An 18,952-nucleotide genomic window follows, 5' to 3' on the forward strand; every position below is an offset into this window, starting at 1 on the left:
AAGGCAGGTGGGCTGAGGGGGCCGAGCTGGGGATGTCAGCTGTGTGGCTGACAGACGGGACCCAGCAGGAGTGGGAACCGCCAGCCCTGGTGTTGCCTGGGGTGCCCGGGAATGTAATCAAACACTCAGCAGACCTGCTGGCCATGGGCATCTGGGCACCACCAGGCCCTCCAGCTCATCCTGACCCCCAGCTGGCAGTTCTGACAGGCTCCTGCCAGGAGAAGTGTCCGGCCTGGTTGGTGAGGCTAGTAAGAATGAGCTCATCCGCCCAATCCAGCCCTCAGTCAGCCTGCCTCAGGCTGGTGCTGGTAGGTGGGGTGTCGCTGAGAGCTCCTAGAGCCCGGCTGGCTGGTTCAATGTCTTTGGTTAGGTCACCGCAACAGGAAGACGGGAGATGGGGGTCCACTCTGAGGACGTGAAATGGAACCTCTGATGTAATCCCCACCTTTACCTGCCCCCAGACGGGGGGCTCTGATGTGGCCCTGGCCCCACTGAGAACCAGTATCCCTCCCATGTCCCCTTCTCCACAACCGCGAACCACTTTTCCAGCATCATCTCCCATTTCTCCCTCTTGTATAGTAACAACAACAGTAACAATTGTGGTGAATATATGAATAACTGATATTTGTTCTAATTTATTATGTACTAGGCTAAGTACGCATCGTCTCATTTGATCCTCAGAGATCCTCCCAGTAAGGTACTACTATTATCATTCTCATTTTGCAGAGGAAGGAACTGAGATTCAGAGTTTAAAGGGACTTGTCCAAGGTCGTCATACCTTTAAATGGCAGAGCCCGGATTTGAACTAAGTTTATCTAGATCTAAAACCTGTGCTCTTAACCTCCTCCCTCTGTTATGCTCCAATCCAATCACAGGATTTGGATCCATGGCCATGCTGCCTATATCTAGATAGGCCCCCGCTCTTGATTCAGTGCTCTGCTGTCTCTGTCTTACAAATCCCAATAACTTAAAAAAATTTTTTTTTATTTTATGACTAAGCATTTTATTGGAAATCTGTTCTGTAAAGAGAACAAATTTAATAGTTTAGAACTGCAAAATATTACCACCTCGTGGAATGTTGTCATAGTTATAGTCTATTGCTAGTGTCGTACACTGTCATGCTACCATGAAGTATTTCTGTATTACACACAGGGAAAGTAAGGCCAGGGAGGTTGACTTACCTGCTCCGGACCTTATAACCAATGAATGGCAGAACCAAGATTGAAAGTCTGAGCTTTCAAGCTTTTTACTCCACCCATGAAGTGACAACCAAGAAAAAACAATGTCACTTGACCTGCCTTAATGAAAAAAATTCACTTGTTTTCTGCCAGCCTTCTTCCAGTGATATTTGGTTTCTTAAGAATTGACATAGTAGGAATCACAGTATATAGCAAAGGGAAGTAACAAGGTCTCTGCTTGGTGCTTTAATCCAAAGGCAGACTAGGAAGAAATGGATATGTCCCCGAGAAGCCTGTTTCATTTTGGAACTGATTCAACCGAGTTTCAGGAAAAAATCTAAAGTTCATTAACAGATTAAGAAATGAACAAGGAAGACAACGCTTAAATAGCTGTTGCTGCCCTGAATCCTGTTCAGAGCACTATTAGCACAACTAATGCCTAATTCTTCCTCATTTGGTTGAGGACTTAACCTAAGACAACTGAAGAAATAATTCTGAACACAAGTCCATTTAGGCAATGAACAATGGAGCTAGAAAACCTTTTATGATCCAATTACCATGTTTAGAGATATACTGAGTGTAGCCACAGACCCTGTCCAGCAGGGAAATTTGACAAAAACTCCTAGTCTCTTCCAATAACAGCTGTCTATGGATGTTATCATGAATAGAAAATGTTCTTACGCTCATTTCCTCATTAAGTAAACTGGACCACGCCTGTGGGGTCGAAATACAGAAAGGTCAAAGCACCAAGGCTAAAGACAAAAAAAGTCAAGTTGTGGCACCTACTATGTAAACAGACAAGAGCAACAGCTGTTCCCTTATCATACCATTGTATACAGCACTAGTTCCAATCCATCTCTTGACCCCAGCCCTTGCTTTCCCCAAATTCAACATTCCACTTGGTATACCCAGGTCATTACTGGATTCAGCTTTCTGGGTCCTTTAATTGGCTGCATATGCACTCTACACTAAATGTGATTAAGTACAAAAATAATAATAATAATAATGTCTTCAAGAAACCTTCGTAACAAAATAACAGATTCCCTAGTAACAATTGGAGGATCAAGTTTAACAGGCCAAAATAGAAGACAAGGGGCTTCCCTGGTGGCGCAGTGGTTGAGAGTCCGCCTGCCGACGCAGGGGACACGGGTTCGTGGCCCGGTCTGGGAAGATCTCACATGCCGCGGAGCGGCTGGGCCTGTGAGCCATGGCCGCTGAGCCTGCGCGTCTGGAGCCTGTGCTCCGCAACGGGATGGCACAGGACAGCTCTGACCTCAGGCCCCCTATGCTGAGCAGTAGAGTCACTGGCAAATCCCCAAGGTGTAAGAGCTATAAGTATCCAGAGTCATGCAGGAAACAAGGATGTTTCTTTGTCATTAAGTCATCCTCTGAACTCTCTGCAGACCTTCCATCTGTAGCCACTTTCCAATTTGTGTGTTTGTTTGTCCTCTCCGGTATTTCATTGTTATCCGTAGGGATGTGGGCTTTTTTAATCTCTCTTTTTCCTTTTGGTTTTCTTTGTGTCTCTTTCCTCACTTTCCTCAGAACTACCCAATGCAGAATCATCTGACTGAGAAGTGTCACTTTCTGCCTTTAAGAATAAAGCAGATTTCTTGAGAGACTTTTTCCTGGATTTTTTCTTGCGCTTATGTGGCTGTTTCCTTTTCCTGGTACTAAAAGCCCCAGTTTCTTCTGAGAACTGGCTTGAGGAATCTGCTGTTATATCTGTGGCTTCCTTTTTGCTTTTCTTCTGTTTTTTGTGTGACATTTTTTTCTGCTTTTTTTTTTTTGTGGGATTTCTTTGACTTCTTGTGTTTGTGAGATTCATGGGTAGATGATTTTTACCTGGGGAGATGTTTTTTTCCCATTGGTAATATCTTGCTGATCACTACTGTTTCAAATTCTTCAGGGTATAACACCTTATATCCACTGTGACCCCATCTGTCTGGCATGTTAGCTTCATAATCATGTAACTTCTTGTTCCAGGATTTAGGCTTAAGAAAATCATCATCCAGTGCCCCAGAAGTTTCATTCTTTGGCCTCCAATAGTCTCTTTTGACTTTCTTCATCAAAACCATCACTACGCATCCGGCTTGAACTGCTGGGTAACATTTTCCTTTTGGTCCCCCGGTACGCATCTTCCATCTGTTTCTCCAGTTCTCTTGTTTTCCACATATCTGATTCCTCCTGAGTCTTATTGTGAGCATCTATGTGCTGGATGACGTTCCTCAGGAGGACCGTCCCCAAGGGAACTCAGGACATTCTTCAATCCCTCGATCTGTGCGCCGCAGCCTTGCCCCAAATAACTTTTTTTTTTTTTTTTTTTTTTTGCGGTATGCAGGCCTCTCACTGTTGTGGCCTCTTCCGTTGCGGAGCAGAGGCTCCGGACGCGCAGGCTCAGCGGCCATGGCTCACGGGCCCAGCCGCTCCGTGGCATGTGAGATCTTCCCGGACCGGGGCATGAACCCGTGTCCCCTGCATCGGCAGGCGGACTCTCAACCACTGCGCCACCAGGGAAGCCCCCCGATAACTTTTGAATGAGGTTCACTCATGGTCGTTTCGCACTGGGCCAAGCAGATGAGGTAGCAGGTTCTGCAGATCAGCCAACCTCAGCCCATCACCCTCCATTGGCTCATGCTGTGTGTCTACCTGGTTTGCCATCCCGCCCGCACCTACCAGATCCATCACAAGGTTGCCCAATCCAGGAGCATCTCTTGGCCTCCCTCTCCACACCTCCCCATGAACTGCTGGGGCTTCTGTGCTCTTTGTGGAGCACAGATTGCTGTGTTCCGGTCTGACAGTGAGGTCAGGGCAGGATACCACTGTGTGGTCCTCCTCCCCCTTGCTGTACTTGTCAGGGGAGTGGGACACAGGGGGCGGTTTGAACTTGATGTTAGACAGTTGGATTCAAACCCAGCTCTGCCATCTTGCAGCTGTGTGACATTGGACAAGTTACTCAACCTCTCTGGGAAGTAGTTTCCTCATCTGCCAGATGGAGGTGGCAGTGGAGGGTGGCCGAATGGGGTTCTTATCTTGCAGGAGTTGTCAGGATTAAATAAGGTAATGAATCAGTAAAACTAAGCAGTGTGCCTGAGGCGAAAAATGGTAGTGTTCTGGATCAGTTCGGTGTCTAATTCATCTATGAATTTCCAGTAGGTCTTCATATAGTGCTAATGAAACGTGGTAGGTGCAGAGGAGGAATAGACGTGAAATTGTTTTGCGAGTGCCAGAATGCCACACGTGTAGAGAGTAGGACATGATTATGGATGCAGAAACTGAGGCCTGGAGAGATTTCCTGGCCTGCTCAGGGCCCCACTGCCCTCTCTTCCCCGCTTGCTCGGGTGCTCAGGTCCTGCTGGGTCACCTCCAGGTCAGCAAGGCAGAGGCCCTCAGGGGCAGGAGTCTGCTCTCTGCTGCCTGAATTCCGGAGGCAGTTCTGGCAGCCCCACCGGCCCCATCTTCCTCGGCAGCCACATTCCAGACATTCTGCCCAGGCGAGGAAGAGGCCAGCCCGAGGGAGGAAATCCGGAACCACTAGACAGGGGGTGGCAAGGAGAGAGGTCTCCTGGGGACCAGGCTTGCTGGCGCTCTGGGTCCCTCAGCACAGCAGGTGCTCCTCACAGGCCAGACCTCAGGCCACCCAAGGCTCCTTTGTGGGTGCTGGGGGAGCTGCTCATGAGGAAAAAGACTAGCAGCACAGCGGTTTTCTAACTTAAGACTCTGTAGGCCTCGTGGAGCGACAGAGCGATGAGGTTGTTAAAAATGCACGTTCCAGGTCCCACTGCCCCCATTATGGAGGGGCCCAGCGTTCTGCATTTTTAAATGAGCCTCCAAGAGGGTGCAAAATCAGGTTTGGGAGCCTCTGAGTCCATCCACTGTATAGATGAGAGATGAAGAAGATGCAGTCAAGAGAGGGAAGAGAATGGCCCAAGGTTACCTAGCAACCAGGCTGTCCAAAGGGGAGCCACTGCCGCTGATGGAAACAGGAGGGCCTCAGAGGCAAGATGCACAAGAGCAGGGAAACCCAGAAAGGAAGAGGAGCTGAGAACAGGGTGGCTCAAGGGAAAGTTAGAAAGATGGATAATCATTCCCCGTCTTTCCCCACCGCCATCCCTGTACCCCTGTCCCTCACAGAGGCTGCTAACGATCCCAGCTCAGTGGTACACCAAGCCCCATCTGCTCACACGCTGCCTGTGGACAACCATGCCCACCCCCCATCTCCTCTCTCCTCATGCGTTGCCTCCTCATGTCACCGTGTACAAGAGAGTAAGACATCCTGGGCTCAAGTCCCAACTCAGTCACTACCATGCTGTGTGGTCTTAGGCAAATTCCTGACCTTCTCTGACTCTTAGCTTACTCATTTGTACAATGATGGGACTAGACCAGCTTTGCTCAAAGTGCAGTGCATGGATCAGCTCCACAGAAGCACAGAAACTTTGCTAAAATGCAGATTCTCAGACTTCCAACCAGATAAAATGGGTAAAGTGTTGCATTTACACAAATAATACATGGTATATTTTCCTTCTAAAATAATAAAACGTTACATTTAAGGCTAAAGCCCTCTTTGCTGCCACCACCAATACCTTCTCCAAAGGCAAACAGTATAATCATTTACATGTGTAACGTTTCGAGATACTTACATTGACACATAAATATACCGGTAGGGAAACTTTCCTGGTGGTGCAGTGGTTAAGAATCCACCTGCCAATGCAGGGGACATGGGTTCAAGCCCTGGTCCGGGAAGATCCCACGTGCCGCACAGCAACTAAGCCTGTGTGCCACAACTACTGAGCCTGCGCTCTAGAGCCCACGAGCCACAACTACTGAACCTGCATGCCACTACTACTGAAGCCCACATGCCTAGAGTCCGTGCTCCGCAACAAGAGAAGCCACCGCAATGAGAAAACAGCGCACTGCAACAAAGAGTAGCCCCTGCTCGCCGCAACTAGAGAAAGCCCATGTGCAGCAACAAAGACCCAATGCAGCCAGAAATAATTAATTAATTAAAATATATATATATATATATATATATATATACATACCAGTAGGAAATATATAGCGTTTGGGTATTTTGCTTGTTTCAAGGGGGTGGGAATGGGGGTTGTTAAAGCAGTATGTTGTGTGTCCTTCTGCAACTTTTTTAGTCAGTGGTGTGTATTGGGGTCTTTTCGTGCAGTACACATAGCTCCACCTCACGCTTGGAGCTCATTCTGGGGCTCACTCAAGTTTGAGAACCTCTGAGCTAGATGAATTCTGACATCACATCTTATGAGTCTAATTTTAGCATAAGGTAGGGGTAGGGAGAGCAGGATATTTCCAGCAATGAGGGAAGGTCCAGCCTAATTAGAGTGTCCTTGGCACTTGGAGCTGGACTTCATTGCTCAGATATCCCATATCAAGAGTATGGTACCCTGGGATCCAGCTAAGGTCCCCTACTTCCCTTCCCTTAGAACTCTCAGGGCCACTCCCTCCCTCCCTTGCCAGCCCCTGGTCATCCTGATGTCATCTGTGCAGGCAAGCCTGACTCAGGCTGTCCCCGCCACCCGGAAGGCAGCTCCCCATGGCTCTTGATGGAGGCTAACTGGTTTGACTTGGTGAAGCAGCCCAGGGTTTCCCAATACCTCCTCGCTGGGGACCTTCTAGCACATGCCGTCTGGCTCTGTGGGGGACCCAGGAGCTGTCTGGGTCTAGAGTAGTAATGTTTTCCTCACTGTCCTCAAGATTCTGTCACAGCTGTGGGACCATGAAGAAGCCCTTATCCTTCTCAGGGCTTCCCTCTCCCCATCTGTCCATAAGGTTGTACTCATTAATCTCTATGCCTGGCAAGAGCATCTAGCAAGAAAAATTATGCAAGATTTGTTGAATGAATAATAGTTGAAAAGCCCCTTCCAACTCCCAAGGAGTGCAGATTCCAGCCAACCAGTGTGAACAAAATGCATAGCGTGTGCATAGCCCTAGACTGAGAACTGAGGGGGCTGGAACTCTGAAAGAGACATCGTCCTTGCCCTCGAGTTGCAGACAGCCCAGCTGGGGGTCCAGTCATCGAGTCAATCAGTATTTCCCTGGAGTCTAGCATGGGGAGGAATGGAGCCAGGTGGGGGCAGTCATGGAAGGACAAGGGGTCGGCTCACAAGTGATCAGGGAAGAGTGTGGGTTAGGAGACAGGCAAATGGAGATTGTGGTCACACAGACTAAGGGTCCAGCAAAGACGTCAGAGGAGAAAGCATTCAGAGGGAAAATGAGGTACGTGGAGAGTGAAAGCAGGAGATAGGGAGAGTGTGACACATGACAGACTTGATAAATATTTGCAATAAACAGATTGTTATAGATACCAAATTGCGTTAAATGGATGAATATAAATATATGAGTATATTAAATAGATGACAGAAATAAGCAGATGAAAGTAAGTTAGTCATGCATGGTTGGATGGACACGTGGATTGGTGGACAAATGGATGGATGGGTGGATGGGTGGATGGATGATGGACAAATGGATGAGCAAGCAGAGAGACAGACAGATAATCTTAGTCTAGGCTCGCTGGATGTAGGGTCCAATGTCCAAGTTTGGATTGGGGCCCTTCTGCTTACTGACTCTTATTGGCCATGTGACCATGAGAGTTTTGTGCTGAAAACAAGGATTATCAGTCCAACCTGTCACCTTCCCCAGGAACTTATAAGAATTGCTCAAATAATAGATGAGAGGGAGAACTGCATAAAGCTGCATGTAAGTGTCAGAGGATTGCGGTTATAAGCAAATCTAAAGGACTTCTCGGTCCTAGATACACATAGAGGACGATGCAGAACTGGCACATTAAGAGACTGGTGGAGGAATAGATGTAGGAGCTGGAATGTATATTACACAGCTGTAGGACCTACTCTATCAAGTATCTGTGGAGCAAACTAAGGGCCTGATGTTTGGGGACTGCTTGAGGTCAGTGTCTGGCTTTACTCACTTTGTCTCACCATCCAAAGCATGCCACTCCTCCCGAAGAGAGCACCTTCTGCTGTGACGCTCAACTCTGCTTCCCTCTTCAGAATCACCTGGATTACTCAGCCTCAGGGTCAGTATCCAGAACCCACCAATATCAGAATCACTTGGATGCCCACTGACAAGTACAGATTCTGGGGTCCCCCTTCCGTCCTCTACATCAGTGTCCTTTGATGTGCCCGGTGAGGATACCGGCTTCGTGCCTTGCACACAATGATTCTTCAATAAATATCTGTTCATTTTGCAGCTGTTGCTGTTTGCCCAGGTTCACTGGTTGATATTGAGGATTGAGACTTGAACCCAGCTCTCCTGCTGCCTCTTCCAGCTCCCTGCCAGTGCCTCCTGCAAGGAAGTGGCCCACATGACCTCTCCATGGCCCTAGGCTCTGAGATTGCAAACTCCTCAGCAGCTCTGAGACACAAGCCTCCCCAACTGCCCGAGGATTTTGAACTAAGCCCTCCGGCTTTCACCAGGCTGCTGCTGGGATCCTTGAAAACCCAGGGATAAGGGAGGCCTAATGGAGGTAAGAGGTTCTTGCTTCTCCTCCCATCTGCCTGCTGCCCAGATGGGGGCCACGCTAATGTGCTGCTCAAGTCCCAGGGAAGGAGCCACGAGGGCATTGCAGGGGAGGTAGAGCTGCTAATTACCCACAGAAATCCCAAGTTGTTGAGAGCAGTTGTTCTCAGCCCTTGCTGCTCCCTGGAATCACCTGTGGAACTTTACAAACTATTGTTATGTGGGCCCACCCCAGAGATTCTGAATGTCTGCAAGCCTGGGCGTCGGACTGTTAAGTCTCAGTAGGTGACGCCAATGTGGAGCCAAGGCTGGGAAGCAATGCCTAGAGGTGTCCCTTACCCAGGGACTTGCTGTGTTTTCCAGCTGGAGTGCTAAGCATCGAATCCCCATCTCCAAGATGGAGTAAGTGAGACTCAGAAACGTCAGGCAACATGCCCCAGAGCGCATAGTGTGTTCCTTAAAAGCCACAGAAATCAACCTTGCCTAACTTACGCAGAAGGGGGATTTAATGCACAGTTATGAGCGACACAAAATGAGAGTGTAGGGTTCACAGTTAGACCTCCCAAAAGACAGGAGCCAGGAGTGGATGGGCAACCCACTCAGGCCGTCACCACCAGGAGGGTGCCCCTCCTGTCCGTGAGCTGGTCTTCTCAAGATCCAGATTGCTGCCGGTGGGTTGGGCTGGCTGAGCTTGGGTCCCTTGCAGGGCTGGGATGAGGGCGAGGCTGATCCTGCACTTGTGTGACCCTGAGAGTGAGTGCCTCCTTACATTTTGCACCCTGGGGGCCTTAGACACCTGACTCCCCTCACCCTTGTGCTGGTCCTATACCTTGGCCCAGGGAGGAGGGTACCTCCTGTCCTTAGTGACAGCCCACTAAGACTGCATCAGATAGCCCCTGGATGCCTCCCCAAGGGATAAATGTGGCACTGTTACCAAAAGGAGAGGAATGGACGCTGAGTGGGTGAAAATACAGGTGCCCACTCCCAGGTTTAAGAGCAGAGCAATTAAAAATATGATTCTGGGGCTTCCCTGGTGACGCAGTGGTTGAGAGTCCGCCTGCCGATGCAGGGGACTTGGGTTCGTGCCCCGGTTCGGGAAGATCCCACATGCCGCGGAGCGGCTGGGCCCGTGAGCCATGGCCGCTGAGCCTGCGCGTCCGGAGGCTGTGCTCCGCAACGGGGGAGGCCACAGCAGTGAGAGGCCCGCGTACCGCAAAAAAAAAAAAAAAAAAAAAAAAGACTGGAGTTGGATGAATCTGGATTTAAACCCAGGGTCTCCCCTTAATATCTCCCTGACCTCGGACAAATCAGCCTACTTCTCTGACTGAGCCTCAGTGCAAAAGGATGCTAATAATGGTACCATCTGTTGACCTCTGACTTCTGGCTCTTCATTCCACGCTCTTGCCCCTATGTTTGCTCTCAACTTTTCCAGTGGGGGCACCTAACTGCAAAGGAGAGAGGGCTTGGGCCCCTGAGGGCATGGGGGCGGAGTCTGAAATCACTCACAGCAAGCACATCTTTCCTTTGAGACACACATCAGCCGGACTGCCAGGAAGTCCACTTTGGGCACATACCCCAGGGAAGTGAGTGCTTACGTCCACAAAGAGACACACACAGGGCCGGTCATAGCGATGTCATTCCTAGAATCCAGAAACTGGAAACAAGCCAAATGTTCAGTAACAGTAAAATCAGTAAACTAAGCCACAGTACATGAGCACAAAAAAATAGCAGACCACTGCTACACGTAGTAATATGGATGAATCTCAGACAACACACTGAGAGAGGCAAGCCAGACCCCAAGCAGCATATGCTGTATGACTCCATGTACATGAAGTTCAGGAACAGGCCAAACGAATTCACTGAGCTGTACTTATTAAGATAAGTGAACTTTATTGTATGTAATGCCAATTTTTTAAAAATGTTTTAATTTTAAAAAAAGAAACAACACGTAACTTTTGCGATCTATCCAAATACGTTTGCACTTTAACAATGATTTCCTCCAGCATGTTTCAGGAAAGTGGACTCTTCAGGAGTATAGGCCTTGTTTATCCAGTGGACTCCAGTCCCCTCTCCTTGGAGGCACACTCCCAGGATAAGAAGCTTTCCCCCTCACTCCAGTTTGAATGATCTCCATAAACATCCAAAGCCAAGAGTCACAAACTAATGGTTCCTGAGCCACAGTCACCCCTCCTCACATTCTTTTTAACCCACTCTAGGTTTTCTTCATTTTTATCAATGAGTTGTTTTAAATCCAGGCTTCTCTTGAAATTTTGGTTGATCTGAAAAATGGGCGTGTTGGCAGCAGGTGCCGCAGATTTTAGATGGGACACAAGTATGTGAGTTCCCCTAGTCCCTCCCGGCTTGCCTCACTCATCCCCTAGGTCTCCCTGGCCTCTGCTAGCATTTGAGTGTGTGCCCTGCTAGCTGTGTGCCCTGCTACCTTGGATTTGAACCGCCACTGCTCTCCTATCCAACTCCTTCCCTGGCTTCTAGGTCCCTCCTCCAGAAAGCCCCCCAGATAGGCCACCTAACACTGTCCTCTCCCTTCTAGGTCAAGGGCAAGTAAACTATGGCCCATGGGCCGGTGCAGCCCATTGCACTGCCCGCAAGCTAAGAATGGGTGTTAGATTTGTAAATAATTGAAAAAAATCAAATCAAGCATAATATTTTGTGATATGTGAAAATTAAAAGAAATTCAAACCTCAGTGTCCTTACCTAGTTTTATGGGAACACAGCCGTGCTCACTCATTTAGGTACCATCTATGGCTGCTCTCATGATACAATGGCAGAGTTGAGGAGTTACATCAGAGACAGTATGGCCCACAGAGCCTAAAATATCAATATTTACTGTCCAGCTCTTTGCAGAAAAAGTGTGCCAGCCCGTGCTCTAGGTCCCCCCAGTCCACGGGATTGTTGCTGTATCACCTTTACAGGCTGTGCTGTTTGGATAAGGAGATAATTTGCCCTGTCTGTACTCTTTAATGAGACAGTGTCATATGCCACCTTTGTACCACTCCTTCCACAGTCTTACCTCCGGTGGGGCAGATAGTTCTCTGCCTTAGGGCTTGGGAGAGGAGAGAGCCTGAACCCCCGGAAATGGATTTGGGAAGACTCTGGGGAGGACATCCAAGCTAAGACACCAAAGGAGACAAAGACCTGGATACCTACTTCCTCTTTTAACTGCCCATGCTTACAGGAACCCTAGAACCCTAAGTCTCTAGGCCTGGCAGGAACTTCTTTTTTTTTTTTTTTTTTGGCAGGAACTTCTGAGAGACTTCCATCCATCCATCCATCTATCCATCCACTCACCCAACACTGCTAGCTCCCCTGTATGTTTAGTACTGTGCTAGGTTAGACTGGAAACGAAAACTTGGTCTCTGCCCCCAAGGAACATAGAGCTTAGTGGGTGAGACAGATGTTTAGAGACAAGATTGTACTTCAGTGTGAAAATCATTATAGAGAGATGTGAGCACACAGCTGAAAGAGATGCTAACTCTAATTCTTTAATTTTGCAATTGAAGAAAAGGAGGTTAACCAGAGAGGCTAGGAAACTTGCCCAAGGTCCCACTGCAAGTTAGTGATGGACGTGGAACTAGAATCCTTTCCCAACTCCCACTTCTTTGCCCTTTGCTCTCCCATTCCTTCCTCCTGTCCTTCACTTAACACGTATTGTGGAGCCCCTACCAGGTGCCAATCACTGCTCTAGGTGCTGGGCCTGCAGTAAGTGAGTGAGAGAGACACGTTTCCTGCCTGCCGGAGCTTCCACTGCGGGAGAGGACAGAATTAACACATCAGCAAATCAATCAATTGGATGATGGGAGCTAACTGTGAGCTCTCAAGAAAATAAAGCAGAGGAAGGGCCTTGGCATCACGGCGGTGGGATGGCCGGCAAAGGCCTCTCTGAACAGATGACCCCTGAGGGGGCCCAGAGTGATGAGAAGCCAGCCACACAGGTCAGAGAGGAACATTCCAGGCGGAAGGAAAAGCGGCAGCCAGGCCTTGTTCTGTGCTTCGTTCAAGACTCAACTCCTTCCTCCACTCGGAACAGGAGAGCCGTATGCTGGAAGGTAGCTTGAGACTATTTATTGCTTGGGGTTTTGCTCTGGTTTTTGCTTGTTTGGTGCCATTTGCTGTGCTAGCTGGAAGCGCCAGGAGAGGAAGTGGCGGGGCGGGGCGGGGGTGGGGGGTTGCCGTGAATTGAAGGGGAAGGTGGTTGGGAGGAAATTCTGATGGAGATGTGAAAAAACGAGAGGGTTTCTCTCTGCGTACGCAACTGACAGTAAATGAGACCCTGTAAGATGCTAGTCAGTTCCCAAAAGGTAACAAAACCTCTGTCTTCGGCACTTAATTCTTTAAAGGATTATCCCTGAGACTGGGGGAGGGCAGGGAGCCCAACCTGGGAGTTCTGGCAGCCACACAACCTCCTCTGAGGCAGCAGGGAGACCTGGGGACCCCAACTGCCTCAGCAACAACTGGGTCGGGAGCCAGGGAGCCAGGGTTGTAGTCCTATCTCTGCCCCAAGTGACCATGTGAACCTGGGTGGGTAGCCTGCCCTCCCTGGGCCTCAGGTGTCTCATCTGTGCAATTAACGAGGACGTGGTAAGAAGCATAGTTTCAAATTATGCTTCAAGGAGACCTCCAGTCCCAGAGAGAGGTTTTTAGGGCTGCCTTGGGGGCAGGGGCAGCAGAAGATAGGACGGATAGAAGTGGGCCCTCACTCTTTTCAACCAGAACCGCCTACTTTAACCTGTTTCACACTCCGGGTTTCTTCATGAGGAAGTATGTGTAGTAATAATGAAAATAAACACTGAACCCTCCCACGATGTTGGTTGATTACGTGTGGTAATGTGTGCAAGATGCTACTGCAGTTACCCTGCATGGTACTTGTATCATGAGCATATATATTTTATAGATGAGGAAACTGAGGCTTTGAGCTGTTAAGTACCCTGTCTAGGATCTGAGCTAGGAGGCAAAGGCTTGTGGTCAGGCCCCTTTTAACTGGCCCCCATTCAGAGTACAGGTGTTTTGTATTAAAGTAATAGGCTCTTGAGTTGAGGACTCTGCTACTTACTAACAGGCCTTGAGTGCCCTGAGAGTTATTGAAAGAGATAATGCCCATGAGATACTTCACATGGAACTTGGCTTATGGTAAAGGCTCGATAATCGTTAGCGACTATCACGGTTATTAGTGTTTTAATTTCCTGTGAAGACTGATTCCACTTCTAAAACATGTTTGGAAAGGACTGGAGTAAATGATCCCTAAAGATCTTCCAGCCCTGGCAGTCTCCTTCTCAAAGAGAGGGATGCAGCTGTGGGTGAGCAGCGCGCTGCTGCCTGGGGGGTTGGGGGAGACGCTAGCTGGTAAAGAGGCTTTCCTTAGTTTTTACAAAATGAGAAAAAGAAGGATAAGCCAGTGAGATTTTCAAAAAATTTACTTTATTTCATTTAAAGGACTGTGCTTGAATCAGAGATGAAAACCTATCTAAGAACAAAAATGCCTGGTGATGGTCGAGCCCCGGCTGTGTCCTGGACATTTTACCCAGATGTTCTTGCTTAATCCTCACAACGCCCCCCCATATAATTGAGAAAATTGAGGCTTAGCACAGTCAAGTAATTTCTCTGCGGTCCCACAGCTGAAAAGTGGCAGAGCTGAGACACACTGAGGCCCTTGGGACACAGAGCTCTGCCCTCTTAACCAATATGCCATCTGTCCTAGAGCTGACTTTTATGTTTAATGGCTTTATTGAGATGCAATTTACATGCCATAAAATTCACCCATTTAAAGTGGACAAATCAATGGCTTTTTGTTTATTTACAGCGATTGCCCTAATATAATTTTAGAACCTTTTCATCACCCCCACCCCCAAACTGCATACCCATTAGTAGTCACTCCCCAATCCCCATGCCTCACCTCGAGCCCCTGCCAAGCTCTAATCTATTTTCTGCCTCTATAGATTTGCCTAATCTGGACATTTCAAATAAATGGAATCATATGTGTTCTTTTGTTCCTGGCTTCTTTCACTGAGCATAATGGTTTTGAGGTTCATTCATGTGGTAGCATGTATTAGTACTTCATTCCTTTCTGTGGCTAAATAAAATTCCCTTGTATGGGTGTACCCCACTTTGTTTATCCCTTCACCAGTTGATGGACACTTGGGCTTTTTCTACTTTTTTAGGAATCAGGAATAATGGCTCTATGCACATATGTATATGGGGTGGGGTTTTCTTTTTTGACATATGTTTTCATTTCTCTTGGGTAGAATGGCTGGGTCCTATGGTAACTCTATCCTTAGCGTTTTGCAGAACTGCCGAACTGTTTCCCAAAGCGGCCATTTTGCATTCTCACCAGCGGTGTATAAAGTTTCCAGTTTCTCTACATCCTTGCGAACACTTGCTATTATAGCCAACCTAGTAGGTGTGAATGGTGTCGCACTGGAGTTTTGATTTGCATTTCCCTAATGACTAAGCATGTTGAGCACCTTTTCATATGCTTATTGACCATTTGTGTATCTTTTTTGGAGAAATGTCTATTCAAATCCTTTACCCATTTTAGAATTAGATTGTCTTTATGTTGTTGAGTTATAAGAGTTCTTTATATATTCTGGATAAAAGTCCCTTATTGGATATACAATTTACGAATATTTTTCTCCCATTTTGTGAGTTGTCCTTTCACTTGTTTGATGGTGTCATTTAAAACACAAAAGTTTTAAATTTTGATCTCCAATTTATCAGTTTTTTTCTTTTATTGCTTATGCTTTAGGTGTTATATCTAGTAAATCATTGCCTAATCTGGAGTTGCAAAGATTCACACCTGTATTTTCTAAGAGTTTATAGCCCTTTAATTTAGGTCTGTGGTTCATGTTGAGCTGTTTCATATATGATGATATATAAGGGGCCAGATTCATTCTTTTGCATTGTGTATCCAATTATACCAGCACCGTTTGTTGAAAAGACTATTATGTCCATATTGTCTCAGTGCCCTCATCAAAATCAGTTGACCATAAATGTAAGGGTTTATCTCTGGACTCTCAGTTTTCTTCCATTGACCTATATGCCTGTCCTTCTGCCAGTACCGTACAGTCTTGATTACTGTGGTTTTGTAGTAAGTTTTGAAATGGAGGAGTATGAGTCCTTCAACTTTGTTCTTCTTTTTCAAGATTGTTTTGGCTTTTCTGAGTCCCTGGCATTTCCATATAAATTCTGGAATTAGCTTGTCAAATTCTACCCAAAAAAGGTCTCAGTTTTAGAAGTGTTCTTTCTTTTATGAAATAAGGTGATAGAAGACAGTAATTTTTAAAGACCTTATTTAGCCAAAAAAAAAAAAAGTAATCCTGTGTTGGGCCCGCAAAATTGTGGGGAATTTTATCAATCTGTGAGATCCGAAAGTGACTTGGAAAGTTCTGGAGAGTGGGTTAGATTTAGAGGTAAGGCAGAGAGTGTGCACTCCTGGGGCGGAAGATGGAAGACAGGGCATCAGGTGGGGCCTTGGTGTAACAGGTACGTCTTAGAGTGTCTGAAGGGCTGAGAGGTGGGATCTGGAAGACCCTGTTTGCAGGAAAGGCCCAAAAGACTCCTGAAAAAAGTCACCCTCCACCAGGGGAACCAGATCTTGGCCCCAAGAAGGCACCAGTGTCAAGATGAGGGAAAGCAGCGATGTGGGGGTACTGCCCAAAGTCTGATGTTCAGAAGTAGCTAATATTGACTGAGTACTTACCCTGAACTAAGCACTTTAGATGCATCTCATTTAATGCTCACCACAGTCTTGTCAATTTATGTCACGTTGCTTAATTGCCTAACACAGCACTGTCCAATAGAAACACCATGTGAGGGCTTCCTGGGTGGCACAGTGGTTAAGAATCCGCCTGCCAATGCAGGGGACATGGGTTCGAACCCTGGTCCGGGAAGATCCCACATGCCACGGAGCAACTAAGCCTGTGCACCACAACTACTGAGCCAGCGCTCTAGAGCCCGTGTGCCACAACTACTGAGCCTGTGTGCCACAACTACTGAGCCTGCATGCCACAACTGCTGAGCCTGCGTGCGACAACTACTGAGCCCGTGCGCCTAGAGCCCATGCTCCACAACCAGAGAAGCCACTGCAATGAGAAGCCGGTGCACCGCATCGAAGAGTAGACCCCCCACTCGTCGCAACTAGAGAAAGTCCACGTGCACCAACGAAGACCCAAGGCAGCCCAAAAGTAAATAAATAAATTAATTAAATTTGTTTTTTAAAAAAGAGAAATACCATGTGAGCTGCATATGTGATGTTAAGTTTCCAGGAGCCACATTAAAAAGGTAAAAAGAAGCAGATGAAATTCATTTTGGTAATATACTTTTATTTAACTCAATATATCACAAATGTTATCCTCTCCAGCATTAATCAACATTTAAACATTTACTAGTGGGATATCTTTCCTTTCTTTTTTTCCTTACTAACACTTTAAAATCCAATGTGTTCTTATAGATGTCCAGCACATCTTGATTCAAATGCTAAATTTTCATCAGCAATGTTTGAGCTGTGTTTAGATTTCACAAAATTTACATTTGAAAAAGTAGCTTCACATTCCTGAGTTATATCAAACATACTTAAAAGTGAACCAAATATGTGCTTTTAAGTTTAAATTAATAAAAAGTAAATAAAATTAAAAATTCAGTTCCTTAATCTTAGTAACCAGATTTCAAGTGCTCTATGGCCATGGATGTTTAGTGGCTATTGTGTTGGACACACAGGCCAACACTCCTGTCACCCTGTCATGCGGGCAGTGACAGAGTCAGCTTGTTGACCACTGCATCACTTGCATTGAGTGGACACATAGTAGGCATTCAATGAACATTTATTGAAGAATACATGCGTGGATGCATCGACAAGCAAATTGAGCTAATGGACAAATGAAATAAGTAGTAAACAGACAACTAAACTAGGCCAAATGCCTACAGCTAGTAAGTGGCAAGAAGAGAATTCAAAGCCAGGTCTGACTCATTCCAAAATCTATTGGCTGCAAAGAACATATGTGGGTATAGGAAAAAAAGACGGGAGCCTGGCCATCGGGCCAAGGACCATCAGGGTGTCCGCAATGCCCTGCCAGCCCTCTGTAGGATCCCCCCTACCCTCCCTGACCTGCTGTGCCACCTTCCCCCTGGCCAAGTTCCAGGGATGCTCCAGGAGCCCCGAGGATGAAAGGCTGGTAGGAGCAGGTGACGCCATGGACGTGATGACAGCCGGCCGCACGAAGCACAAGAGCAAAATCCTGGACACAGGAAATGGGCACCAGCTGCACAGACTGCGCCCTCATTTGTCTTGAAATCTGCAAACTGACCTCATATCTGGTCACAAGTCCTGGGGCTGGCCCAAAACAGGAATGAGAAGCCAAGGGAAGACTTTAGTTTCAGTCACAGGACTTCAGAGCTGGAAAGAGTTAGAGGGATCACCTCAACCAAAACATTCATCTGGTAGATCAGGAAACTGAGGCCTAAGAAAGGCAGGGCCCCACGGACAGTTACACAATGGCCTCTTTAAAAGGAAAGGTCACATCTTAGTTTTTCTATTGCTGCTGATAACACTACTTCTTTTTTCTAAAATGCTACCAGGTTCGGGTTCTCTTCCAGCCCCTGCCAATCATTCTGCCACCCCCATAATGCTGGACCCCAGTGTCCTTAAGGGAGTAGCCACATTGCTGGGCATTTCAGCTGGTTCTGCCGTGAGCTTTTGCTGACCATTCTCTCTGCCTGAAATACCTTTCCTCCCTTGTTCTTTTCTACTGCACCCCTCACAGTCTCAGCCTGGCTAGCTAGCTAGTTACCCTTCAAGGCCAGCATCAAATATCACTGTTTCAATGAAGTTTCCCCCTATGCCATTGAACTTGTGCATCTTTTCTCTCATGAGGCTCTCCATGGTAGCTATTGGACAATGGAGAAAACCAGGGGGCTTCAGGGAGCCATGGGAGGGGCCCCATGGCTGAGACCCAAAGTTGAGGGGAGATTGTGGAAATGAAGATTGGAAAGAAAGGTTGGGACCACATGGGAGAATGGGGCAGGTTGTAAACAGTTGAGAAGTGAGGAAATGGAGGCCCTGATGTGTCTGCGTGGAGTGGAAGCCAGGAGATCTGATCCTATAACAGGGACATTTCTCTGGGGATCTCATTTGATCCCATTTTCACAAGGAGATGGAAAACAACATCATTGAAGACATGATCCCTGGCTCCCAAAGCTTCTAATCCAATCAAGGAGAATCATTCATTCATTCATTCATTCAACAAGTGCTCACTGAGAAT

General features: G+C 47.2%; 1 pseudogene across 1 annotated transcript; it reads right to left on the reverse strand.

The window, feature by feature from the left end:
• Window positions 1–1,872: 1,872 nt before the first annotated feature.
• On the reverse strand, window positions 1,873–18,573 carry LOC309819896 (annotated as a pseudogene). The gene is made up of 5 exons: window positions 18,482–18,573; window positions 17,800–17,929; window positions 4,628–4,712; window positions 2,853–3,430; window positions 1,873–1,892 (listed from the first exon to the last, which is right to left on the reverse strand). The product of its transcript is annotated as an uncharacterized misc_RNA (transcript).
• Between the last annotated feature and the right edge of the window lie 379 nt (window positions 18,574–18,952).

This window comes from Grampus griseus (assembly GCF_964374135.1).
Source record: "Grampus griseus genome assembly, chromosome: 3".
NCBI lineage: Eukaryota > Metazoa > Chordata > Mammalia > Artiodactyla > Delphinidae > Grampus > Grampus griseus.